The sequence below is a fragment of the Triturus cristatus genome, chromosome 4_1 (genome assembly GCF_964204655.1).
Source record: "Triturus cristatus chromosome 4_1, aTriCri1.1, whole genome shotgun sequence".
In the NCBI taxonomy this organism is placed as follows: Eukaryota; Metazoa; Chordata; class Amphibia; order Caudata; family Salamandridae; genus Triturus; species Triturus cristatus.
Genome location: NC_140585.1, coordinates 133,323,204 through 133,333,203, shown reverse-complemented (window position 1 = coordinate 133,333,203; position 10,000 = coordinate 133,323,204). Strand labels below are relative to the sequence as shown.

Below are 10,000 nucleotides of genomic sequence, written 5' to 3'. Positions count from 1 at the left end.
GTGGCCTAATGGATAAGGTGTCTGACTTCGGATCAGAAGATTGAGGGTTCGAGTCCCTTCGTGGTCGTTTTTGGCCAATGGTCACACAATCTGCTTTACATTCAGAGTGGAAAAAGTCTTTTCCAATACTCTTGTAGTCCTCACTTTCTCAGTACTAATCATTAATAAAGTGGAGTACATACTGTAAACTCATTCAGGTTGCATCTTCAGTCTAACTACCTGTGCATTTTAGTGGCATTAAAAAGTGCTTCTATGCCGACGCACTGAATATGTAATAGGTTTGCAGAATTTTGACGTGACAGAATGGGTTTTTAGCTTAAGTGTGTGTAGAAGAACTGCAAGGTGTGTGCCTATGTGTGCATAGAGTGGTACATGTGTAAAATCTGTATGATTTGGGCAGTTAAAGTGCTGATTTTGCCTCCGAGTAAGAAAAGTACTACACAAAATGTATAAAGGATCGGCACATTGGCTGCCTTTGCTGATGCCCACGTTGCCTAATTTGTAGTGCAATGGTTAAGTTGCAGAGTGTGGTTGAACTTGGTTAGGAGACTTAGTGCCTCTTTCCGTGTCCTACTGATGATAAGGATGGCTTGATACCATTTTCTAAGCCCAGTATATTGAGAAAAGAAGTAAGTGAAGAAGAAGTGTGGAGTCGAAAGTGGTTCTCCAATTTCTCTCCACTTGCTAAAATTGCAAAGTCTCTGTTATAGCATAGAAGAGAGCGTTAAAGTCGGGGATGGAAGAGGATGAAAATGGGAAGTTTACTTATAGAGAGAAGTGAGAAATGCCCTGTGTGCACACCCCGGTGTCTGACCATAGAATACATTTAAATAATGCCTCTAGAAAAGAGCTATGCATGTGTGCCTCAGTGGCCTAATGGATAAGGCACTGGCCTCCTCAGCCAGGGATTGTGGGTTTGAGTCCCATCTGAGGTGATAACAAAAATCCTGCCTCTTTCTTTTCCAGAAAATTAGGTAGATTTATTACATGCTTCCTCTCAGAATTTTATGAGGGATTAGGTACTTTGAAACTCTCCTGTTTTACTTGTGTACACTTCACAGTCATGTTAGTGTTCTGAAACTGCAAAGTAGATTTTTAAATGCCTATTTTTGTGAGATGCATTTTCGACCGGCCAGAACATATTCCTTTGGAAAAAATGATATGAATTGGATTGGTGTGAATCTTGTTTCTAGAGGTGGTGACAGGCTTTCAGCTACTTGAATAGGTCAAGCCAGGATTCATAAAACTTATACAACCTATGTGAGTGTGAAAAATTAGCATATGCAGGAAGGAGCAATTTGTACTACTTTCAAAACAGTTTCACTCCACGTCTGGAAACGTCCAGAGCTATGTAGAGCATACAAATGAGCTTTAAAGTCATGATGAAAGAGGTTTGTATGGAAAAAGGAAAACAAAAGCATATCGTACTCATAAAATTCTCAATATATAGATTCCAAAAAAGTGCTTCCAGCGAAAAGAGCTGAAAGAACACTATGGGATGTAAACCTGAATACCTTTCAATAATATGTTCTCCATCCATGCATACCACCTACATGATAAAAATCATCTCAGGTGGACGGATGACCGTGTGGCCTAATGGATAAGGCGTCTGACTTCGGATCAGAAGATTGAGGGTTCGAGTCCCTTAGTGGTCGTTTTTGGCCAATGGTCACACAATCTGCTTTACATTCAGAGTGGAAAAAGTATTTTCCAATACTCTTGTAGTCCTCACTTTCTCATTACTAATCATTAATAAAGTGGAGTACATACTGTAAACTCATTCAGGTTGCATCTTCAGTCTAACTACTTGTGCATTTTAGTGGCATTAAAAAGTGCTTCTATGCCGACGCACTGAATATGTAATAGGTTTGCAGAATTTTGACGTGACAGAATGGGTTTTTAGCTTAAGTGTGTGTAGAAGAACTGCAAGGTGTGTGCCTATGTGTGCATAGAGTGCTACATGTGTAAAATCTGTATGATTTGGGCAGTTAAAGTGCTGATTTTGCCTCAGAGTAAGAAAAGTACTACACAAAATGTATAAAGGATCGGCACATTGGCTGCCTTTGCTGATGCCTCCGTTGCCTAATTTGTAGTGCAATGGTTAAGTTGCAGAGTGTGGTTGAACTTGGTTAGGAGACTTAGTGCCTCTTTCCGTGTCCTACTGATGATAAGGATGGCTTGATACCATTTTCTAAGCCCAGTATATTGAGAAAAGAAGTAAGTGAAGAAGAAGTGTGGAGTCGAAAGTGGTTCTCCAATTTCTCTCCACTTGCTAAAATTGCAAAGTCTCCATTATAGCATAGAAGAGAGCGTTAAAGTCGGGGATGGAAGAGGATGAAAATGGGAAGTTTACTTATAGAGAGAAGTGAGAAATGCCCTGTGTGCACACACCGGTGTCTGACCATAGAATACATTTAAATAATGCCTCTAGAAAAGAACTATGCATGTGTGCCTCAGTGGCCTAATGGATAAGGCACTGGCCTCCTAAGCCAGGGATTGTGGGTTCAAGTCCCATCTGAGGTGATACCAAAAATCCTCCCTCTTTCTTTTCCAGAAAATTAGGTAGATTTATTACATGCTTCCTCTCGGAAGTTTATGAGGGATTAGGTACTTTGAAACTGTCCCATTTTACTTGTGTACACTTCACAGTCATGTTAGTGTTCTGAAACTGCAAAGTAGATTTTTAAATGCCTATTTTTGTGAGATGCATTTTCGGCCGGCCAGAACATATTCTTTTGGAAAAAATGATTTGAAATGGATTGGTGTGAATCTTGTTTCTAGAGGTGGTGACAGGCTTTCAGCTACTTGAATAGGTCAAGCCAGGATTCATAAAACGTATACAACCTATGTGAGTGTGAAAAATTAGCATATGCAGGAAGGAGCAATTTGTACTACTTTCAAAACAGTTTCACTCCACGTCTGGAAACGTCCAGAGCTATGTAGAGCATACAAATGAGCTTTAAACTCATGAGGAAAGAGGTGTGTATGGAAAAAGGAAAACAAAAGCATATCGTACTCATAAAATTCTCAATATATAGATTCCAAAAAAGTGCTTCCAGCGAAAAGAGCTGAAAGAACACTATGGGATGTAAACCTGAATACCTTTCAATAATATGTTCTCAATCCATGCATACCACCTACATGATAAAAATCATCTCAGGTGGATGGATGACCGCGTGGCCTAATGGATAAGGCGTCTGACTTCTGATCAGAAGATTGAGGGTTCGAGTCCCTTCGTGGTCGTTTTTGGCCAATGGTCACACAATCTGCTTTACATTCAGAGTGGAAAAAGTCTTTTCCAATACTCTTGTAGTCCTCACTTTCTCAGTACTAATCATTAATAAAGTGGAGTACATACTGTAAACTCATTCAGGTTGCATCTTCAGTCTAACTACTTGTGCATTTTAGTGGCATTAAAAAGTGCTTCTATGCCGACGCACTGAATATGTAATAGGTTTGCAGAATTTTGACGTGACAGAATGGGTTTTTAGCTTAAGTGTGTGTAGAAGAACTGCAAGGTGTGTGCCTATGTGTGCATAGAGTGCTACATGTGTAAAATCTGTATGATTTGGGCAGTTAAAGTGCTGATTTTGCCTCCGAGTAAGAAAAGTACTACACAAAATGTATAAAGGATCGGCACATTGGCTGCCTTTGCTGATGCCCCCGTTGCCTAATTTGTAGTGCAATGGTTAAGTTGCAGAGTGTGGTTGAACTTGGTTAGGAGACTTAGTGCCTCTTTCCGTGTCCTACTGATGATAAGGATGGCTTGATACCATTTTCTAAGCCCAGTATATTGAGAAAAGAAGTAAGTGAAGAAGAAGTGTGGAGTCGAAAGTGGTTCTCCAATTTCTCTCCACTTGCTAAAATTGCAAAGTCTCCATTATAGCATAGAAGAGAGCGTTAAAGTCGGGGATGGAAGAGGATGAAAATGGGAAGTTTACTTATAGAGAGAAGTGAGAAATGCCCTGTGTGCACACACCGGTGTCTGACCATAGAATACATTTAAATAATGTCTCTAGAAAAGAACTATGCATGTGTGCCTCAGTGGCCTAATGGATAAGGCACTGGCCTCCTAAGCCAGGGATTGTGGGTTTGAGTCCCATCTGAGGTGATAACAAATATCCTCCCTCTTTCTTTTCCAGAAAATTAGGTAGATTTATTACATGCTTCCTCTCAGAAGTTTATGAGGGATTAGGTACTTTGAAACTGTCACGTTTTACTTGTGTACACTTCACAGTCATGTTAGTCTTCTGAAACTGCAAAGTAGATTTTTAAATGCCTATTTTTGTGAGATGCATTTTCGACCGGCCAGAACATATTCCTTTGGAAAAAATGATATGAATTGGATTGGTGTGAATCTTGTTTGTAGAGGTGGTGACAGGCTTTCAGCTACTTGAATAGGTCAAGCCAGGATTCATAAAACATATACAACCTATGTGAGTGTGAAAAATTAGCATATGCAGGAAGGAGCAATTTGTACTACTTTCAAAACAGTTTCACTCCACATCTGGAAACGTCCAGAGCTATGTAGAGCATACAAATGAGCTTTAAACTCATGAGGAAAGAGGATTGTATGGAAAAAGGAAAACAAAAGCATATCGTACTCATAAAATTCTCAATATATAGATTCCAAAAAAGTGCTTCCAGCGAAAAGAGCTGAAAGAACACTATGGGATGTAAACCTGAATACCTTTCAATAATATGTTCTCCATCCATGCATACCACCTACATGATAAAAATCACCTCAGGTGGACGGATGACCGCGTGGCCTAATGGATAAGGCGTCTGACTTCGGATCAGAAGATTGAGGGTTCGAGTCCCTTCGTGGTCGTTTTTGGCCAATGGTCACACAATCTGCTTTACATTCAGAGTGGAAAAAGTATTTTCCAATACTCTTGTAGTCCTCACTTTCTCATTACTAATCATTAATAAAGTGGAGTACATACTGTAAACTCATTCCGGTTGCATCTTCAGTCTAACTACTTGTGCATTTTAGTGGCATTAAAAAGTGCTTCTATGCCGACGCACTGAATATGTAATAGGTTTGCAGAATTTTGACGTGACAGAATGGGTTTTTAGCTTAAGTGTGTGTAGAAGAACTGCAAGGTGTGTGCCTATGTGTGCATAGAGTGGAACATGTGTAAAATCTGTATGATTTGGGCAGTTAAAGTGCTGATTTTGCCTCCGAGTAAGAAAAGTACTACACAAAATGTATAAAGGATCGGCACATTGGCTGCCTTTGCTGATGCCCCCGTTGCCTAATTTGTAGTGCAATGGTTAAGTTGCAGAGTGTGGTTGAACTTGGTTAGGAGACTTAGTGCCTCTTTCCGTGTCCTACTGATGATAAGGATGGCTTGATACCATTTTCTAAGCCCAGTATATTGAGAAAAGAAGTAAGTGAAGAAGAAGTGTGGAGTCGAAAGTGGTTCTCCAATTTCTCTCCACTTGCTAAAATTGCAAAGTCTCCATTATAGCATAGAAGAGAGCGTTAAAGTCGGGGATGGAAGAGGATGAAAATGGGAAGTTTACTTATAGAGAGAAGTGAGAAATGTCCTGTGTGCACACACCGGTGTCTGACCATAGAATACATTTAAATAATGCCTCTAGAAAAAAGCTATGCATGTGTGCCTCAGTGCCCTAATGGATAAGGCACTGGCCTCCTAAGCCAGGGATTGTGGGTTCAAGTCCCATCTGAGGTGATAACAAAAATCCTCTCTCTTTCTTTTCCAGAAAATTAGGTAGATTTATTACATGCTTCCTCTCAGAAGTTTATGAGGGATTAGGTACTTTGAAACGGTCCCATTTTACTTGTGTACACTTCACAGTCATGTTAGTGTTCTGAAACTGCAAAGTAGATTCTTAAATGCCTATTTTTGTGAGATGCATTTTCGACCGGCCAGAACATATTCCTTTGGAAAAAATGATATGAATTGGATTGGTGTGAATCTTGTTTCTAGAGGTGGTGACAGGCTTCCAGCTACTTGAATAGGTCAAGCCAGGATTCATAAAACTTATACAACCTATGTGAGTGTGAAAAATTAGCATATGCAGGAAGGAGCAATTTGTACTACTTTCAAAACAGTTTCACTCCACGTCTGGAAACGTCCAGAGCTATGTAGAGCATACAAATGAGCTTTAAACTCATGAGGAAAGAGGTTTGTATGGAAAAAGGAAAACAAAAGCATATCGTACTCATAAAATTCTCAATATATAGATTCCAAAAAAGTGCTTCCAGCGAAAAGAGCTGAAAGAACACTATGGGATGTAAATCTGAAAACCTTTCAATAATATGTTCTCAATCCATGCATACCACCTACATGATAAAAATCATCTCAGGTGGACGGATGCCCGTGTGGCCTAATGGATAAGGCGTCTGACTTCGGATCAGAAGATTGAGGGTTCGAGTCCCTTCGTGGTCGTTTTTGGCCAATGGTCACACAATCTGCTTTACATTCAGAGTGGAAAAAGTATTTTCCAATACTCTTCTAGTCCTCACTTTCTCAGTACTAATCATTAATAAAGTGGAGTACATACTGTAAACTCATTCAGGTTGCATCTTCAGTCTAACTACTTGTGCATTTTAGTGGCATTAAAAAGTGCTTCTATGCCGACGCACTGAATATGTAATAGGTTTGCAGAATTTTGACGTGACAGAATGGGTTTTTAGCTTAAGTGTGTGTAGAAGAACTGCAAGGTGTGTGCCTATGTGTGCATAGAGTGCTACATTGGTAAAATCTGTATGATTTGGGTAGTTAAAGTGCTGATTTTGCCTCCGAGTAAGAAAAGTACTACACAAAATGTATAAAGGATCGGCACATTGGCTGCCTTTGCTGATGCCCCCGTTGCCTAATTTGTAGTGCAATGGTTAAGTTGCAGAGTGTGGTTGAACTTGGTTAGGAGACTTAGTGCCTCTTTCCGCGTCCTACTGATGATAAGGATGGCTTGATACCATTTTCTAAGCCCAGTATATTGAGAAAAGAAGTAAGTGAAGAAGAAGTGTGGAGTCGAAAGTGGTTCTCCAATTTCTCTCCACTTGCTAAAATTGCAAAGTCTCCATTATAGCATAGAAGAGAGCGTTAGAGTCGGGGATGGAAGAGGATGAAAATGGGAAGTTTACTTATAGAGAGAAGTGAGAAATGCCCTGTGTGCACACACCGGTGTCTGACCATAGAATACATTTAAATAATGCCTCTAGAAAAGAGCTATGCATGTGTGCCTCAGTGGCCTAATGGATAAGGCACTGGCCTCCTAAGCCAGGGATTGTGGGTTTGAGTCCCATCTGAGGTGATAACAAAAATCCTGCCTCTTTCTTTTCCAGAAAATTAGGTAGATTTATTACATGCTTCCTCTCAGAATTTTATGAGGGATTAGGTACTTTGAAACTGTCCCGTTTTACTTGTGTACACTTCACAGTCATGTTAGTGTTCTGAAACTGCAAAGTAGATTTTTAAATGCCTATTTTTGTGAGATGCATTTTCGACCGGCCAGAACATATTCCTTTGGAAAAAATGATATGAATTGGATTGGTGTGAATCTTGTTTCTAGAGGTGGTGACAGGCTTTCAGCTACTTGAATAGGTCAAGCCAGGATTCATAAAACTTATACAACCTATGTGAGTGTGAAAAATTAGCATATGCAGGAAGGAGCAATTTGTACTACTTTCAAAACAGTTTCACTCCACGTCTGGAAACGTCCAGAGCTTTGTAGAGCATACAAATGAGCTTTAAAGTCATGATGAAAGACGTTTGTATGGAAAAAGGAAAACAAAAGCATATCGTACTCATAAAATTCTCAATATATAGATTCCAAAAAAGTGCTTCCAGCGAAAAGAGCTGAAAGAACACTATGGGATGTAAACCTGAATACCTTTCAATAATCAATGCATACCACCATCCATGCATACCACCTACATGATAAAAATCACCTCAGGTGGACGGATGACCGCGTGGCCTAATGGATAAGGTGTCTGACTTCGGATCAGAAGATTGAGGGTTCGAGTCCCTTCGTGGTCGTTTTTGGCCAATGGTCACACAATCTGCTTTACATTCAGAGTGGAAAAAGTCTTTTCCAATACTCTTATAGTCCTCACTTTCTCAGTACTAATCATTAATAAAGTGGAGTACATACTGTAAACTCATTCAGGTTGCATCTTCAGTCTAACTACCTGTGCATTTTAGTGGCATTAAAAAGTGCTTCTATGCCGACGCACTGAATATGTAATAGGTTTGCAGAATTTTGACGTGATAGAATGGGTTTTTAGCTTAAGTGTGTGTAGAAGAACTGCAAGGTGTGTGCCTATGTGTGCATAGAGTGGTACATGTGTAAAATCTGTATGATTTGGGCAGTTAAAGTGCTGATTTTGCCTCCGAGTAAGAAAAGTACTACACAAAATGTATAAAGGATCGGCACATTGGCTGCCTTTGCTGATGCCCACGTTGCCTAATTTGTAGTGCAATGGTTAAGTTGCAGAGTGTGGTTGAACTTGGTTAGGAGACTTAGTGCCTCTTTCCGTGTCCTACTGATGATAAGGATGGCTTGATACCATTTTATAAGCCCAGTATATTGAGAAAAGAAGTAAGTGAAGAAGAAGTGTGGAGTCGAAAGTGGTTCTCCAATTTCTCTCCACTTGCTAAAATTGCAAAGTCTCTGTTATAGCATAGAAGAGAGCGTTAAAGTCGGGGATGGAAGAGGATGAAAATGGGAAGTTTACTTATAGAGAGAAGTGAGAAATGCCCTGTGTGCACACCCCGGTGTCTGACCATAGAATACATTTAAATAATGCCTCTAGAAAAGAGCTATGCATGTGTGCCTCAGTGGCCTAATGGATAAGGCACTGGCCTCCTCAGCCAGGGATTGTGGGTTTGAGTCCCATCTGAGGTGATAACAAAAATCCTGCCTCTTTCTTTTCCAGAAAATTAGGTAGATTTATTACATGCTTCCTCTCAGAATTTTATGAGGGATTAGGTACTTTGAAACTGTCCTGTTTTACTTGTGTACACTTCACAGTCATGTTAGTGTTCTGAAACTGCAAAGTAGATTTTTAAATGCCTATTTTTGTGAGATGCATTTTCGACCGGCCAGAACATATTCCTTTGGAAAAAATGATATGAATTGGATTGGTGTGAATCTTGTTTCTAGAGGTGGTGACAGGCTTTCAGCTACTTGAATAGGTCAAGCCAGGATTCATAAAACTTATACAACCTATGTGAGTGTGAAAAATTAGCATATGCAGGAAGGAGCAATTTGTACTACTTTCAAAACAGTTTCACTCCACGTCTGGAAACGTCCAGAGCTATGTAGAGCATACAAATGAGCTTTAAAGTCATGATGAAAGAGGTTTGTATGGAAAAAGGAAAACAAAAGCATATCGTACTCATAAAATTCTCAATATATAGATTCCAAAAAAGTGCTTCCAGCGAAAAGAGCTGAAAGAACACTATGGGATGTAAACCTGAATACCTTTCAATAATATGTTCTCCATCCATGCATACCACCTACATGATAAAAATCATCTCAGGTGGACGGATGACCGCGTGGCCTAATGGATAAGGCGTCTGACTTCGGATCAGAAGATTGAGGGTTCGAGTCCCTTAGTGGTCGTTTTTGGCCAATGGTCACACAATCTGCTTTACATTCAGAGTGGAAAAAGTCTTTTCCAATACTCTTGTAGTCCTCACTTTCTCATTACTAATCATTAATAAAGTGGAGTACATACTGTAAACTCATTCAGGTTGCATCTTCAGTCTAACTACTTGTGCATTTTAGTGGCATTAAAAAGTGCTTCTATGCCGACGCACTGAATATGTAATAGGTTTGCAGAATTTTGACGTGACAGAATGGGTTTTTAGCTTAAGTGTGTGTAGAAGAACTGCAAGGTGTGTGCCTATGTGTGCATAGAGTGCTACATGTGTAAAATCTGTATGATTTGGGCAGTTAAAGTGCTGATTTTGCCTCAGAGTAAGAAAAGTACTACACAAAATGTATAAAGGATCGGCACATT

General features: G+C 39.8%; 7 non-coding genes across 7 annotated transcripts in view; all 7 read left to right on the top strand.

The window, feature by feature from the left end:
- Window positions 1–67, top strand: part of TRNAR-UCG (transfer RNA arginine (anticodon UCG)) — a 73-nt gene extending 6 nt beyond the window's left edge. Inside the window, exon 1 of the tRNA in view lies at window positions 1–67. This exon is cut by the window's left edge and continues 6 nt beyond it. This is a non-coding gene — a tRNA (tRNA-Arg).
- Window positions 68–2,450: 2,383 nt separating this feature from the next.
- Window positions 2,451–2,523, top strand: TRNAR-CCU (transfer RNA arginine (anticodon CCU)). Its single transcript has one exon. It is a non-coding gene; the product is annotated as a tRNA-Arg (tRNA).
- Window positions 2,524–3,170: 647 nt separating this feature from the next.
- On the top strand, window positions 3,171–3,243 carry TRNAR-UCU (transfer RNA arginine (anticodon UCU)). The gene has a single exon. It is a non-coding gene; the product is annotated as a tRNA-Arg (tRNA).
- Window positions 3,244–4,038: 795 nt separating this feature from the next.
- TRNAR-CCU (transfer RNA arginine (anticodon CCU)) lies at window positions 4,039–4,111 on the top strand. The gene has a single exon. It is a non-coding gene; the product is annotated as a tRNA-Arg (tRNA).
- Window positions 4,112–4,758: 647 nt separating this feature from the next.
- On the top strand, window positions 4,759–4,831 carry TRNAR-UCG (transfer RNA arginine (anticodon UCG)). Its single transcript has one exon. It is a non-coding gene; the product is annotated as a tRNA-Arg (tRNA).
- A 2,383-nt stretch (window positions 4,832–7,214) lies between these two features.
- On the top strand, window positions 7,215–7,287 carry TRNAR-CCU (transfer RNA arginine (anticodon CCU)). The gene has a single exon. It is a non-coding gene; the product is annotated as a tRNA-Arg (tRNA).
- A 652-nt stretch (window positions 7,288–7,939) lies between these two features.
- TRNAR-UCG (transfer RNA arginine (anticodon UCG)) lies at window positions 7,940–8,012 on the top strand. Its single transcript has one exon. It is a non-coding gene; the product is annotated as a tRNA-Arg (tRNA).
- Window positions 8,013–10,000: the final 1,988 nt, after the last annotated feature.